This window comes from Eretmochelys imbricata, chromosome 20 (genome assembly GCF_965152235.1).
Source record: "Eretmochelys imbricata isolate rEreImb1 chromosome 20, rEreImb1.hap1, whole genome shotgun sequence".
Lineage (NCBI taxonomy): Eukaryota > Metazoa > Chordata > Testudines > Cheloniidae > Eretmochelys > Eretmochelys imbricata.
This window is the reverse complement of record NC_135591.1, coordinates 16,814,776-16,827,438: the sequence shown is the minus strand read 5'-3', so window position 1 is coordinate 16,827,438 and position 12,663 is coordinate 16,814,776.

The following is a 12,663-nucleotide window of genomic DNA, read 5'->3' as shown; positions in this document are numbered from 1 at the left end:
AGCTTATAACTAAAATTCTTGTTATTAATCTCTAAATGCATAACCTTGCACTTTTCACTATTACATTTCATCCTATTACTATTATTCCAGTTTACAAGGTCATCCAGATCTTCCTGTAGGATATCGTAGTCCCTCTCTGTGTTGGCAATATCTCCCAGCTTTGTGTCATCCGCAGACTTTATTAGCACATTCCCGCTTTTGTGCCAAGGTCAGTAATAAAAAGATTAAATCAGATTGGTCCCAAAACCGATCCCTGAGGAACTCCACTAGTAACCTCCCTCCAGCCTGAGACGCCGAGCATTTTACAGATTGAATTAAATTTAGCCTCATACCCCATTCCCTGCAAAACAGGCCAGCTTCATCCCTATTTCACAGCTGGGGAAACTAAGGCACTGCCAGGGTGGAAATCTGCCCTGCACCACACAGCCAGTCCAAAGCTATCTGGGCATACGCCTTAGTCCAACCTGCTTGGATTGAGAGATTTTTCCCAGATGGACTCAAGTCCCGAAATCCCCTTAGATTTAAAGGGAACCCAAATCCCCAGGGATGCAACTCTGATAGCATTGGACCCCGAAGCTCACAGGGAAATCCACAAGCCCTTGTGCTTACCATCTATTCTTTATCTTCCCGGAAAACGCTGGAGCTGTTAATTCTACAAGTGGCTGGAATACACTAGAAAGCAGTTACATAATAGAAAAATCTTTATTGTACAGGCAGGGAGCCCGTTTCCTATTTGCACCTGGGCTGCTCAGTTCTCACCAGTGTTTCGTGGACGCTCAGCCAGCTGGTCTTCACAGAGCGCGCTTACAAACACCCACCCCCCTCCACGATCACAGCTTTCAGCCAGGAGCTCAGATTCACATTCAAGAGGACATAATCACCCAGGAGATGAGCGGTGCTGGCCCCCGTCCAGTCACGAGCAAACTAACCTGTCACAGCCAGGGCTTCTTAATCATCGGGGTGGGGGTGGGAGGCAGAAATGGGGAGATCTGGTTTGAAAAGGCCTGGAGAATAGAGTATTTCATGCCCTGACTCCCAGGTGGTTTCCTGCTGTGTCTAAACTGGCGTTTAAAAGGTGCGATGCTGGCCCCAAATATGCCAATATCAGACCTAATCAGTGTTGCCAAGCCCGAGTGTGCAGAAATCAGATGATCAGCTTAAGAATTCACGCATGTGAGGGATCTGGGTCTTCTGGTTGGAGCCTGCAGAGCTAGGATTGCCAACTTTCTAAATTGCACAAAACTGAACACCTCTGCCACACCCCTTCTCCCACAGCCCTGCCCCTTCCCCCATGGCCCCACCCATACTCACTCCACCCCCCACCGCTCACTCTCCCGCACCCTCACTCACTTTCACTGGGCTGGGGCAGGGGGTGCAGGCTGCCAGATGGGGCCAGGGATGAGGGGCTTGGGGTGCAGGAGGGGGTTCTGATCTGGGGCAGGAGGGTGGGGTGCAGGCCAGGGTTTGGGGTGCAGGCTTCAGCTGGGCAGTGCTCAAGAGGCTCCCGGTTGACGGCAGAGTAGGGCTAAGGCAGGCTCCCTGACCCGACTCCATGTGGCTCCCAGAAGTGGCTGGCATGTCCAGCTCCTAGGCACCAGAGCCAGGGGGCTCTGCATACTGCTCGCACCCTCAGGTGCCACCCCCAACACCTCCCATTGCCCACGGTTCCTGGCCAATGGGAGTTGCGGAGCCAGCGCTGGCGAGCAGGAGCAGCACAAGGAGCTTCCCCGATTGCCCCTCTGCCTAGGAGCTGCAGGGACATGCCGGCCACTTCCGGGAGCCGCGTGGTGTCAGGACAGGGGGCCTGCCTTAGCCCCACGATGCCACTGCCTGGACTTTTAACAGCCTGGTCAGCAATGCTGACCGGAGACGCCGGGGTCCCTTTTTGACCGAGCGTTCTGGTCAAAAACCTTGCTTGGCAATCCTATGCAGCCCTCATGACAGAGAAGAGCTTAGAAGCATGACTGCTAGAAACTGGCTACACATGAGAGCTGATATTTGCACCCGAGGCCACTAGCTGAGGTTTTAAGCAACGCCAGTTGTCACAAAGCCTTGCAATCAAATTGCAAGTGTTGGCAACCCTGTTATCCAGATGAGGTCTTGATGAGTCAGGGGGTGGGTCTCAATCGCGTTAACATAAAAGTTCACTTAATATTGAAAAGCCAAGTCAAGACACTGGCTAGCGTGTTTGGAGGTATGTTGGCGGCTTAGGCCAGGACATAACCTGCTTACAGCCTAGCCTGTAACACCTCACCCTGTCTGCAAAAAAGCTGCCCCTGGACAGGTTAGCTCAGCAGGAGACGGATACATTTCAATGGAGCATGTTCACACGGCACCACTTGGACCAGTGTATTTGGTTCAGCAAGGAGAGTGGTACACCATGGATAGACAGTCCAGCATTCTCCACTGCCCCGCAGGCTCCCCGAGTTAACGTAATGTGATTCAAAGCCACAGCTTTCTGCCCGGCATGGCCTGGCCCAGAGGAATGCCACACTGATGGTGGAGGGCGTTTACTTCAATTAATTCTGTTCTTACCCTACTTCATGCACTGAGGACCTCAGGCCAAGAATTTTTATGATCTGGGTGCCCAGACTGGCTAATCAGTTTCAAGGCAAGCAGCCAACAATTTGCAGGGCATGCAGAGATCACAACACACACAAACCCCACTGAAATTCCTGGGAACTGCAGCTGGCCACCGGAATTCATTCTGGCCAAGAATTTGGCGAGCTTCAAAAGAGGGAGCAGATATTTAAATGGGCGAGAAGATCCAGAGTTCATTACTGCCAACACTTTATGGAAGGATGTTGAACCTCCTGCTTTGGGACTTAACACAATTCAACTAGTAGGGATCAGCGGGGGTCAGGAGGTAAGATTACCCCCACACCTGCCGCTGTAGGACTCACTTCTTATACTTTCCTCTGAGGCAGTTGGAGGCCAGATACTGGACACTATAAACCTCCAACTGTCTAATCACACAAACCCAACACCCTTGTCCCGCCCTGCACCCTCCATCGCTCGCTCTCCCCCACCCTCACTCAGTTTCACAAGACTGGAGCATGGGGTGCGGGCTCTGGGGTTCAAGCTTGGGGGAGATCAGGTGCTGGAGGGTGCTCAGTGTTGGGGGAGGGGATTGGGGTGCGGGAGAAGGTGTGGGGCTGGGGCATGTGAGAAGTTTTGGGGTGCTGGCTCTGGGAGGCGGCTCAGGGATGTGGTGTAGGAGGGGGTTTGGGCTCCAGCCAGGCGGTGCTTACCTCAGTGGGTGGCGCAGCGGGGCTAAGGCAGGCTCCCTACCTGCCCTGGCCCTATGCCGCTCCCAGAACAACCAGCATGTCCCTGGCTGGAACCACAGCAAATGGGAGCTGCGGGGACGGAGCCCGCCTTAGCCTCACTGCTTTGCACCCAGGAGCCAGAGTTAAGCAGGACAAAGGCTTCACGTGCTGCCCCCTCTGTGTACCACTCATTGAAGTGGCCAGTAAGTCCATGTGGCCCCTGGGAGGGGGGCTCCACACACTGCCCCTGCCTACAGGCATCACCCCCACAGCTCCCATTGGCTGTAATTTCTGGCCAATGGGAGTTGTAGAGTTGGTGCTCAGGGTGCAGTCAGCGCGGAGACCCCTGGACCCACCGCAGGGGCTGCAGGGACATGCCGGCCGCTTCCGGGAGCCGTACGGGGCCAAGGCAGGCAGGGAGCCTGCCTTAGCCCTGCTGGACTTTTAGCACCTAAAAAAAAAAAAAAATCTCCCCGTTTGGCTTCAGTAGCCTCTGGGAGATAGAGCCCGATTCTGGGAGACACCCAGCCAAACCGGGAGGGTTGGCAACCCTAGATCTCCAATCTGAGCAAGTCCAGCAAGCCCTTCATGTCCCTAGCATCAGTGAAGAGGATCCAGCCAGTTCTACCAATGGGGCCCCAAATCCATATTTAGTAAGTCACTTCACTTTAGCTCTCCAGCTGTGAACACTTAAGTTGTGTTCGCTGCAAAGAGAAGGCGTGTGTTTTTACAGTGCGCCGAACTCTGTGCAAGTCTGGAACAGAGACCGTGCTCTGTAGATGTCGCTAGGCAGGGTCAGTCAGAGCGGTGGGGGGGGAGGGGGAGGGATTTTCCTCAGGAGACACGTTGTAAAATGAAGATTCATCCAACCTGAAGTGTCACAGGAATGGATCAGGTTTGATGAAACTTCGGTTTGGGAAGGTTTCTCAGGCCCAGGATGGACACTTCCCAACACAGTCCAGTGGGTAGGGCGCTCTTCTGGGATGTGGGAGACCTGCTCTGCCTGATTCAGAGCAGAGGCCTGACACTGGGTCTCCCACATCCCACAGTGGGGAAGAAAGCTACCAGACCCTCCCCTGGGATAGTGCTTGGGGTGTGCTATAGACCGCTGGGATCCGATCTGGATATGGATAGAGACCTCTTTAATGTTTTTAAAGAAGTAAATACTAATGGGAATTGTGTGATCATGGGAGACTAACTTCCAAGATGTAGACTGGAGGACAAGTGCTAGTAATAATAAATAGGGCTCAGATTTTCCTAGATGCGATAGCTGATGGATTCCTTCATCAAGTAGCTGCTGAACTGACTAGAGGAGATGCCATTTTAGATTTGGTTTTGGTGAGTAGTGAGGACCTCATAGAAGAGATGGTTGCAGGGGACAACCTTGGCTCAAGTGATCATGAGCTAATTCAGTTCAAACTGAACAGAAGGATTAACAAAAATAAATCTGTGACCAGGGTTGTTAATTTCAAAAAGACTAACTTTCAAAAATTAAGGAAATTAGTTAGGGAAGTGGATTGGACTGAAAAACTTGTGGATCTAAAGGTGGAGGAGGCCTGGAATTACTTCAAGTCAAAGCTGCAGAAGCCATCGGAAGCCTGCATCCCAAGAAAGGGGAAAAATTCATAGGCAGGAGTTGTAGACCCAGTTGGATGAGCAAGCGTCTCAGAGAGGTGATTAAGAAAGCAGAAAGCCTACAGGGAGTGGAAGATGGGAGGGATCAGCAAGGAAAGCTACCTTACTGAGGTCAGCACATGTAGGGATAAAAGCCATGTACAGTTGGACCTTGCAAAGGGAATTAAAACCAATAGCAAAAGGTTCTATAACCATATACATCAGAAGAAAACAAAGAAAGAAGTGGGACCGCTAATCACTGAGGATGGAGTGGAGGTTAAAGATAATCTAGGCATGGGCCAATATCTAAATACTTTGCCTCAGTCTTTAACGAGGCTATTGAGGAGCTTAGGGATAATGGTAGGATGACAAATGGGAATGAGGATATGGAGGTAGATATTACTACATCCGAGGTAGACGCCAAACTCGAACAGTTTGATGGGGCTAAACTGGGGGGGCCTGGATAATCTTCCTCCAAGAATATTAAAGGAGCTGGCACATGAAATTGCAAGCCCATTAGCAAGAATTTTTAATCTATCTGTAAACTCAGGGGTTGTACCATATGACTGGAGAATTGCTAACACAGTTCCCATTTTTAAGAAAGTAAAAAAAAGTGATCTGGGTAACTACGGACCTGTTAGTTTGACATGTGTAGTATGCAAGGTCTTGGAAAAAATTTTGAAGGAGAAAATAGTTAAGGACATTGAGGTCAATGGTAATTGGGACAAAATACAACATGGCTTTACAAAAGGTAGATCATGTCAAAGCAACCTGATCTCCTTTGAGGAGGCAACAGATTTTTTTAGACAAAGGAAAAGCAGTGGATCTAATTTACCTCGATTTCAATAAGGCGTTTGATACGGTTCCACATGGAGAATTATTAGCTAAATTGGAAAAGATGGGGATCAATATGAAAACTGAAAGGTGGATAAGGAACTGGTTAAAGGGGAGACGACAACGGGTCACACTGAAAGGTGAACTGTCAGGCTGGAAGGAGGTTACCAGTGGAGTTCCTCAAGGATCGGTTTTGGGGCCAATCTTTTTATTACTGACCTCGGCACAAAAAGCAGGAATGTGCTAATAAAGTCTGCGGATGATACAAAGCTGGGAGGTATTGCCAATACAGAGAGGGACCGGGATATCCTACAGGAGGATCTGGATGACCTTGTAAACTGGACTAATAGTAATAGGATGAAATTTAATAATGAGAAGTGTAAGCTTATGCATTTAGGGATTAACAATAAGAATTTCTGTTATAAACTGGGGACGGATGAATTAGAAGTAACGGAGGAGGAGAAGGACCTTGGAGTATTGGTTGATCACAGGATGACTATGAGCCGCCAATGTGATGTGGCCGTGAAAAAAGCTAATGTGGTCTTGGGATGCATCAGGCGAGGTATTTCCAGTGGAGATCAGGAGGTGTTAGTACCGTTATACAAGGCACTGGTGAGACCTCACCTGGAATATTGTGTGCAGTTCTGGTCTCCCATGTTTGAGAAGGAGGAATTCAAACTGGAACAGGTACAGAGAAGGGCTACAAGGATGATCCGTGGAATGGAAAACTTGTCTTATGAAAGGAGACTCAAAGAGCTTGGCTTCTTTAGCCTAACCAAAAGAAGGTTGAGGGGAGATATGATTGCTCTCTATAAATCTATCAGGGGGATAAATATCAGGGAGGGAGAGGAATTATTTAAGCTCAGTACCAATGTGGACACAAGAACAAATGGATATAAACTGGCCATCAGGAAGTTTAGACTTGAAATTAGATGAAGGGGTTTCGAACCATCAGAGGAGTGAAGTTCTGGAATAGTCTTCCAAGGGGAGCAGTGGAGGCAAAAGACATATCTAGCTTCAAGACTAAGCTCGATAAATTTATGGAGGAGACATATATATGATATGATGGGATAGCCCTAATTTTGGAAATTAATTGATCTTTGACTATTAGTGGTAGATATGCCCAATGGCCTGTGATGGGATGTTAGATGGGGTGGGATCTGAGTTATTACAGAGAATTCTTTCCTGGGTATCTGGCTGGTGAGTCTTGCCCACATGCTCAGGGTTTAGCAGATTGCCATATTTGGGATTGGGAAGGATTTTTCCTCCAGGGCAGATTGGCAAAGGCCACGGGGGGAGGGGGGGGTTCACCTTCCTCTGCATCGTGGGGCATGGGTTACTTGCTGGAGGATTCTCTGCACCTTGAAGTCTTTAAACCATGATTTGAAGACTTCAATAACTCAGACATAAGTTAGGGGGTTGTTATAAGAGTTGGCGGGTGAAATTCTGTGGCCTGCGTTGTACAGGTCAGACTAGATCATCATAATGGTCCCTTCTGACCTTAAAAATCTATGATTCTTCCCTGTTTTCAGGAAAGTTCTGATGTGGAATAAAAACAAAGCTGAAATCCTCCTGTGTTCCCAAACTATGGAATTCTTATTTGCCAGCCCTAAAGTTAAATCTCTCGATGCGAGGAGGTAAGGAATTACTTCTTCCTTGTCTCCTAGGATTTCACATAAAATTAACAGCACCTTTTCACTCCTGCGGCCCCCCAGTGAAGATTAATCTTGAGCCTTCAGCCTCAGATCATTGAGTTGTGGGTGGAGGGAAGGAGGTGGCCTGGTCACTATCACCAGATCTAGATTCAATTAAAGGGTTTTTTTGTTTGTTTTTTTTTAAAGCCCTCTTCTCAGATTCACACTTCTCCCAGTCGGAGTGTGACATTCCCTCATGGTGTGAGGTCTCACGTTACCAGCACTAAAACAGCCTTGGAATTTCTAAAAGTATTCTAGGATGACAAATTTCCTAACTCACAATGTTGTATCCAACTCGTGGGACTTCTCTGTTAGACGTTGTCCTGACAAATAAAGAGGAACTGATGACAGAACTAAAAGTTACATAGTAGCTTAGATACAAGTGATCATGATTCCATTGCATTCATAACGTGCAGGCAGAATAAAGTCCAGACCAGTGATATGTACACACACGGTGTTTTAAGAGGGCCATTTCACAAAGTTGAAACCAATTTGAGCCAAATCAGCTGGGAGGAAGAATTTAATCAGAAAAATATGAATCATAACTGGGAATTTTAAACACTATTAGATTCCCCAAAAAGCCACAGTAGAAGGCGGCCACATTGATTGGGGGGGAAAAAACAAAAACAAACCTGGTTTAGAAGGCACATATAAAATGGAAAAAAAGAGGGAAGTTGATAATGACTATAAATCAGAAGTCAGGAATTGTAGAAAACTGGTAAGGGAAGGAAAGGGACGCAAGGAAATCTATGGTTAACAGAGTTAAGGACAATGAGGTTTTTTGTTTGTTTTTTAAAGTATATTAGGAACAAAAAGAATCCTAAACAACGGTATTGGTCCATTGCTAGATGCAAATGGTAATAAATAATAATAATGCAGAAAAGGCTGAAGTGTCTAATAAATATTTCTGTTGTATTTTCCCACGTAGAAATGATGTAGTCATCACATAGGATAACACTCTTTCCATTCCACTAGTATCTCTCAGGAGGATGTTAGATAGCAGCTACTGAAGTCAGACATTTTTTAAATCAACAGACCTGAATAATTTACATCCAAGAATTTTGAAAGAGCTGGCTGAGGAGTTCACTGGACTGTGAACACCGATTTTCAATAAGCCTCAGAGCACTGGAAAGTTCCAGAAGAAAGCTGATGATGTGCCAATATTTAAAAAGGGTAAATGGGATCACCTGAGTAATTATAGGCGTGTCAGTCTGATATCGGCCCCAGGCAAGATAATGGAGCAGCTGATAGGGGACTCTATTAATAAAAAGGAAAGGAGTACTTGTGGCACCTTAGAGACTAACCAATTTATTTGAGCATGAGCTTTCGTGAGCTACAGCTCACTTCATCAGATGCATCTGATGAAGTGAGCTGTAGCTCACGAAAGCTCATGCTCAAATAAATTGGTTAGTCTCTAAGGTGCCACAAGTACTCCTTTCCTTTTTGCGAATACAGACTAACACGGCTGCTACTCTGAAACCTGTCTATTAATAAAGAACTAAAGGACGGTAATGTAATTAGTGCCAAGCAACATGGGTTTATGGGAAATGAATCCCGTCAAACTAAGTTGATCTCTTTTGTTGATGAGATTAGCAGATTGGTTGATGAAAGCAATGTTGGTGGAATATGTATGGCATTCTGATCAATCCACTGAATGTGTGCCACATCAATTTCATAATATTCTCATTTTAAAAAAGTTGGCTAACGGGCTGTCTCAAAAGGTAGCTGAGAATGGGAAATGAGCATCAAACAGGTGCGTTTCCGGGGGGCTGCAGGAACAGGGTCTCGGCCCTACACTAGTTAACATTTTCATCAATGAGCTGCGGGGAGGGGGAAGGCATCACTGATGACTCTCAGATTGGAGGAGTGGTCACGTGAGGAAGAGGACAGGTCACGGATACAGATCGCTTGGTAAATTGCGTCCAAGCAAACAATCTGGGTTTTAATCTGGCTAGAGGTAAACAGACATCTAGGGCCATCCTTACAGGGTCGGGGGGACTCTATCCTGGGGAGCAGTGACTCTGAAAATGACTTGGGGGTGGAGGTGGCTTATCAGCTGAACGCAACCCCAAAAGGGCTAATGAGATCCTGGGATGCATGAAGAGGGAAATCTCAAGTAGAAACAGGGAGGTTATTTTACCTGGTTCACAGAGAGTGTTTTCCCTCCCCTGTCCTTAGGGAGGTGTTGGAAGGATTTTAGTCCACAGAGGCCCCATAAGACACTGCGCGCTTGTTGGGAGCTAAAACTGCGGTGAGCTTGTAAGCACAAGAGCCCCGAGTGGGATCTGAAGGCGTACTCCCCAACGAGAGCCCCTGTGGGAGTGATCGAGTGCTCTCTGGTGAGCTTATTAGCATGCGTGTAGGTTCTTGTATTGGCTTAAACCCATTTTCTCCAACACCTGTCAGGGATGGTCTGAGTTTACTGGGCCCTGCCTCAGTGCAGAGCACTGGACTTCGCTTTGAGTCCCTTCCTGCCCAGCATTTCTGATGCTTTTACTTTCAGAAAACAATGTGCTTGCTTCGAAATAGCTGAGTGGTGGCTTAACTGGGGCAATTACGCGGTTAACTGGGAAGATAAAGACACAACAGGCTGTTTAGGCCACCTGTCTTTTGTGGAGGACGTTACAATAGAGTCGGGTTGCTGGGAAGCCCAGCAATAGGCCAGTCCGAAGGGATGGGGTGAGTATGTCCACCCAGGACAGGTCAGGAGCCTGAAACTGAGCGGGTGCCCTTCCTGGCCCCTAGAGGAGGAAATACAGGTGCAATTGCCCTGAATTGCAGCATCCAGTGCTGTGTGCACAATGCACGAAGGGTATTGACAAATTAGAGAGGGGTGGAGAAGGGCTCGAAGAAGGATTAAAGGATCAGACAACATGGCTCAGGCTCAAGGGGTTCAATCACTGTATCTGCTTAGTCTGGCAAAGAGAAGCGGGGAGGGTGAACTGACGACAGTCTAAGTGCCCACACAGGGAACAAATGACAACGGGCTGTTCCATCTAGCAGCGAAAGGTCTTACCCGATCCAATTCGGGCTGGAAATAAAGCCCAAGGTTCTGAACAGGGAGGGGAATTAACCCCTGGAACAATTTACCAGGTTCATGCTGGAATCTCCAGCACGGACCATTTTTAAGTCAAGTTTGGATGTTTTTCTGAACGCTCTGCTCTAGGCAGGGCCAGCCCTAGGGGCGTGCAGCGCCCAGGACGTAGGTGCCAAGCTTCTAATCTGCTCCCCCTGGCTACGCCCGCCCCCTTCCCCAGGGCCCCACCCCTGCCCCGCCTCTTCCCTGCCCAGTTCCACCCCCTGCCCCAAACACACTGCACCCTCGATCCTCTCCCCTCCCCCCCAGCACCTTCTGATGCCGCGAAACATCTGATCCACAGCAGATGCTGAGAGGGAGGGGGAGGAGCTGATTGGCGGGGGCCTGCCGACGGGCAGGAGGGGGTTCTGGTAGGGGGATTCCTCCTCACACACCCCGCCCCCGGCCACTCACCTCCCTGTTCGCCCCCTCACCTTGCTTGCTCACCACCCGCCTCACCTCCCCATGCAATGCACAGGGCGATCACCCTGATTCACTGTACCCAAGCGATGGCTCTAGGCATGGTTTGGGGGCAGTTCTCCGGCCTGTGGCATATAGGAGGTCAGACTAGACAATCCCAACGATCCCTTTGGGCCTTGGAATTAGGATTTTTACAGGCAAAGTTTACCCCCCTCCCCTCGAGCTGTCGCCGAGTCAGCACAAGGGTGGTGGCGGCGGGGGGAAATAGGAGTGGCCTGCAGGGGAGAAGAGAGTTCTTAGCTTCCTTTGTCAACTGCAAGAAACTCCGATATTTTCTAACCTCCAGGAAGCAGCTCTCCCCACCTACTCTGGAGTTGCCTCAGCGGGCCAAAACCAGGTGGCTTTTTTAATTATTGCAGATACACACTGCTGGCTCTTGCTCTAATCTGCTGCCCACGGAAAAGAGCTCGGCCTGCTCTAGCCAGTTTTTGTACTGATAACTATGTGGGTTGAGGCTGGGTGATTTTTAACATTTATATCCAGTACAACCCCTAGTGTTGACAGTTATACTGGTAGAAAGATGTCAGCACTGCCTAGTGGCTACAGCACTGTACTGGGACCCGAGTCCTGGGTTCTATTCCCCAATTGGCAACCTCAGCCAAGTCACTTGTGTTCCTCAGTTTCCCCACCTGTAAAATGGGTCTAGTGACACGGACCCCCAAAGCACTTTACAAAGGAGACCTACTGATCAAAAACGCTAGGGATTATTGTTCCAATGTGGTTTACTTGCCTTCCTGTACAGGTATAACTGTATCAGTAGAAGCACCTCTAAACAGATATAACTGCATCCATCCTAGGGCTTTGTCTAAGCACAAGATGTGTAGTTAAAGCAACGCAATCCCTAATCTCTAGGTAGCTCTGGGATTTATTTTACTACCGTAGCTGAGCATCTCAATCTGGAAGGTATTTACCCTTACATTAAAGGGTTATTATCCCCATAGTACTAGTGGGGAAACTGAGGCACTGAGGGGCTCCCCCAAGGTGACACAGGAAGGCTGTGGCAGATCTGGCATGTCAGGCCAGGTCTTCTGAGTCCCAGGCTAGTGCTCTAACCATTGCACTGTGCATCCTCTCTGCTACAGGGCTCTCGAGGACCCTCTGCTCTCAGCAGTCCCAGTCTATGTAGCTGTGTCACACACAGTGACAGATCAGAGCCAAGAGCCCATTCTGCCAGCACAGGGACCCCAAAGTCAGCCTGAATGAGCATGTGGTGGGTCCACACACCCCCATCCAGGAGAGGGTCTCTGCTTTTGTGTCAGAGGAAGGAGCAGAGTCTGGGAAGGGCTCCAGGCCAGTGCTGGTCAGAGGCACAATTATGTCACTAATTAAACATTACATAAACCCCACCCCCAAGCCACAGAGCAGCCTCACATGCCCCCTGTGCTGGCTCGGTAGCCTGATGCCAAGGGCCACCCAGAGAGGCTGTTCCTAGTGAGAGCAAAGTCTTCCTGTCCCCTCCCCCCCAGCCATGCCTTACCCTGCCCAGGAGGAGACCCCACCATCCTATGGAACTAGGGGGTTGGAGCCATGGCTCATGCAGAAGCCAAACACAGGGCTATGTGCAACACTGCCCTCTACTGGCTACAATGGGGACTGGTCGATTGTGTGCCACAGGCCCCACACTGCTGATGGAGATCTCCTTCAGCCCAAGTGGGCTGGGCTGGGCTTTAGGAGCAGGAGGGGGAGAGTTCTCGCC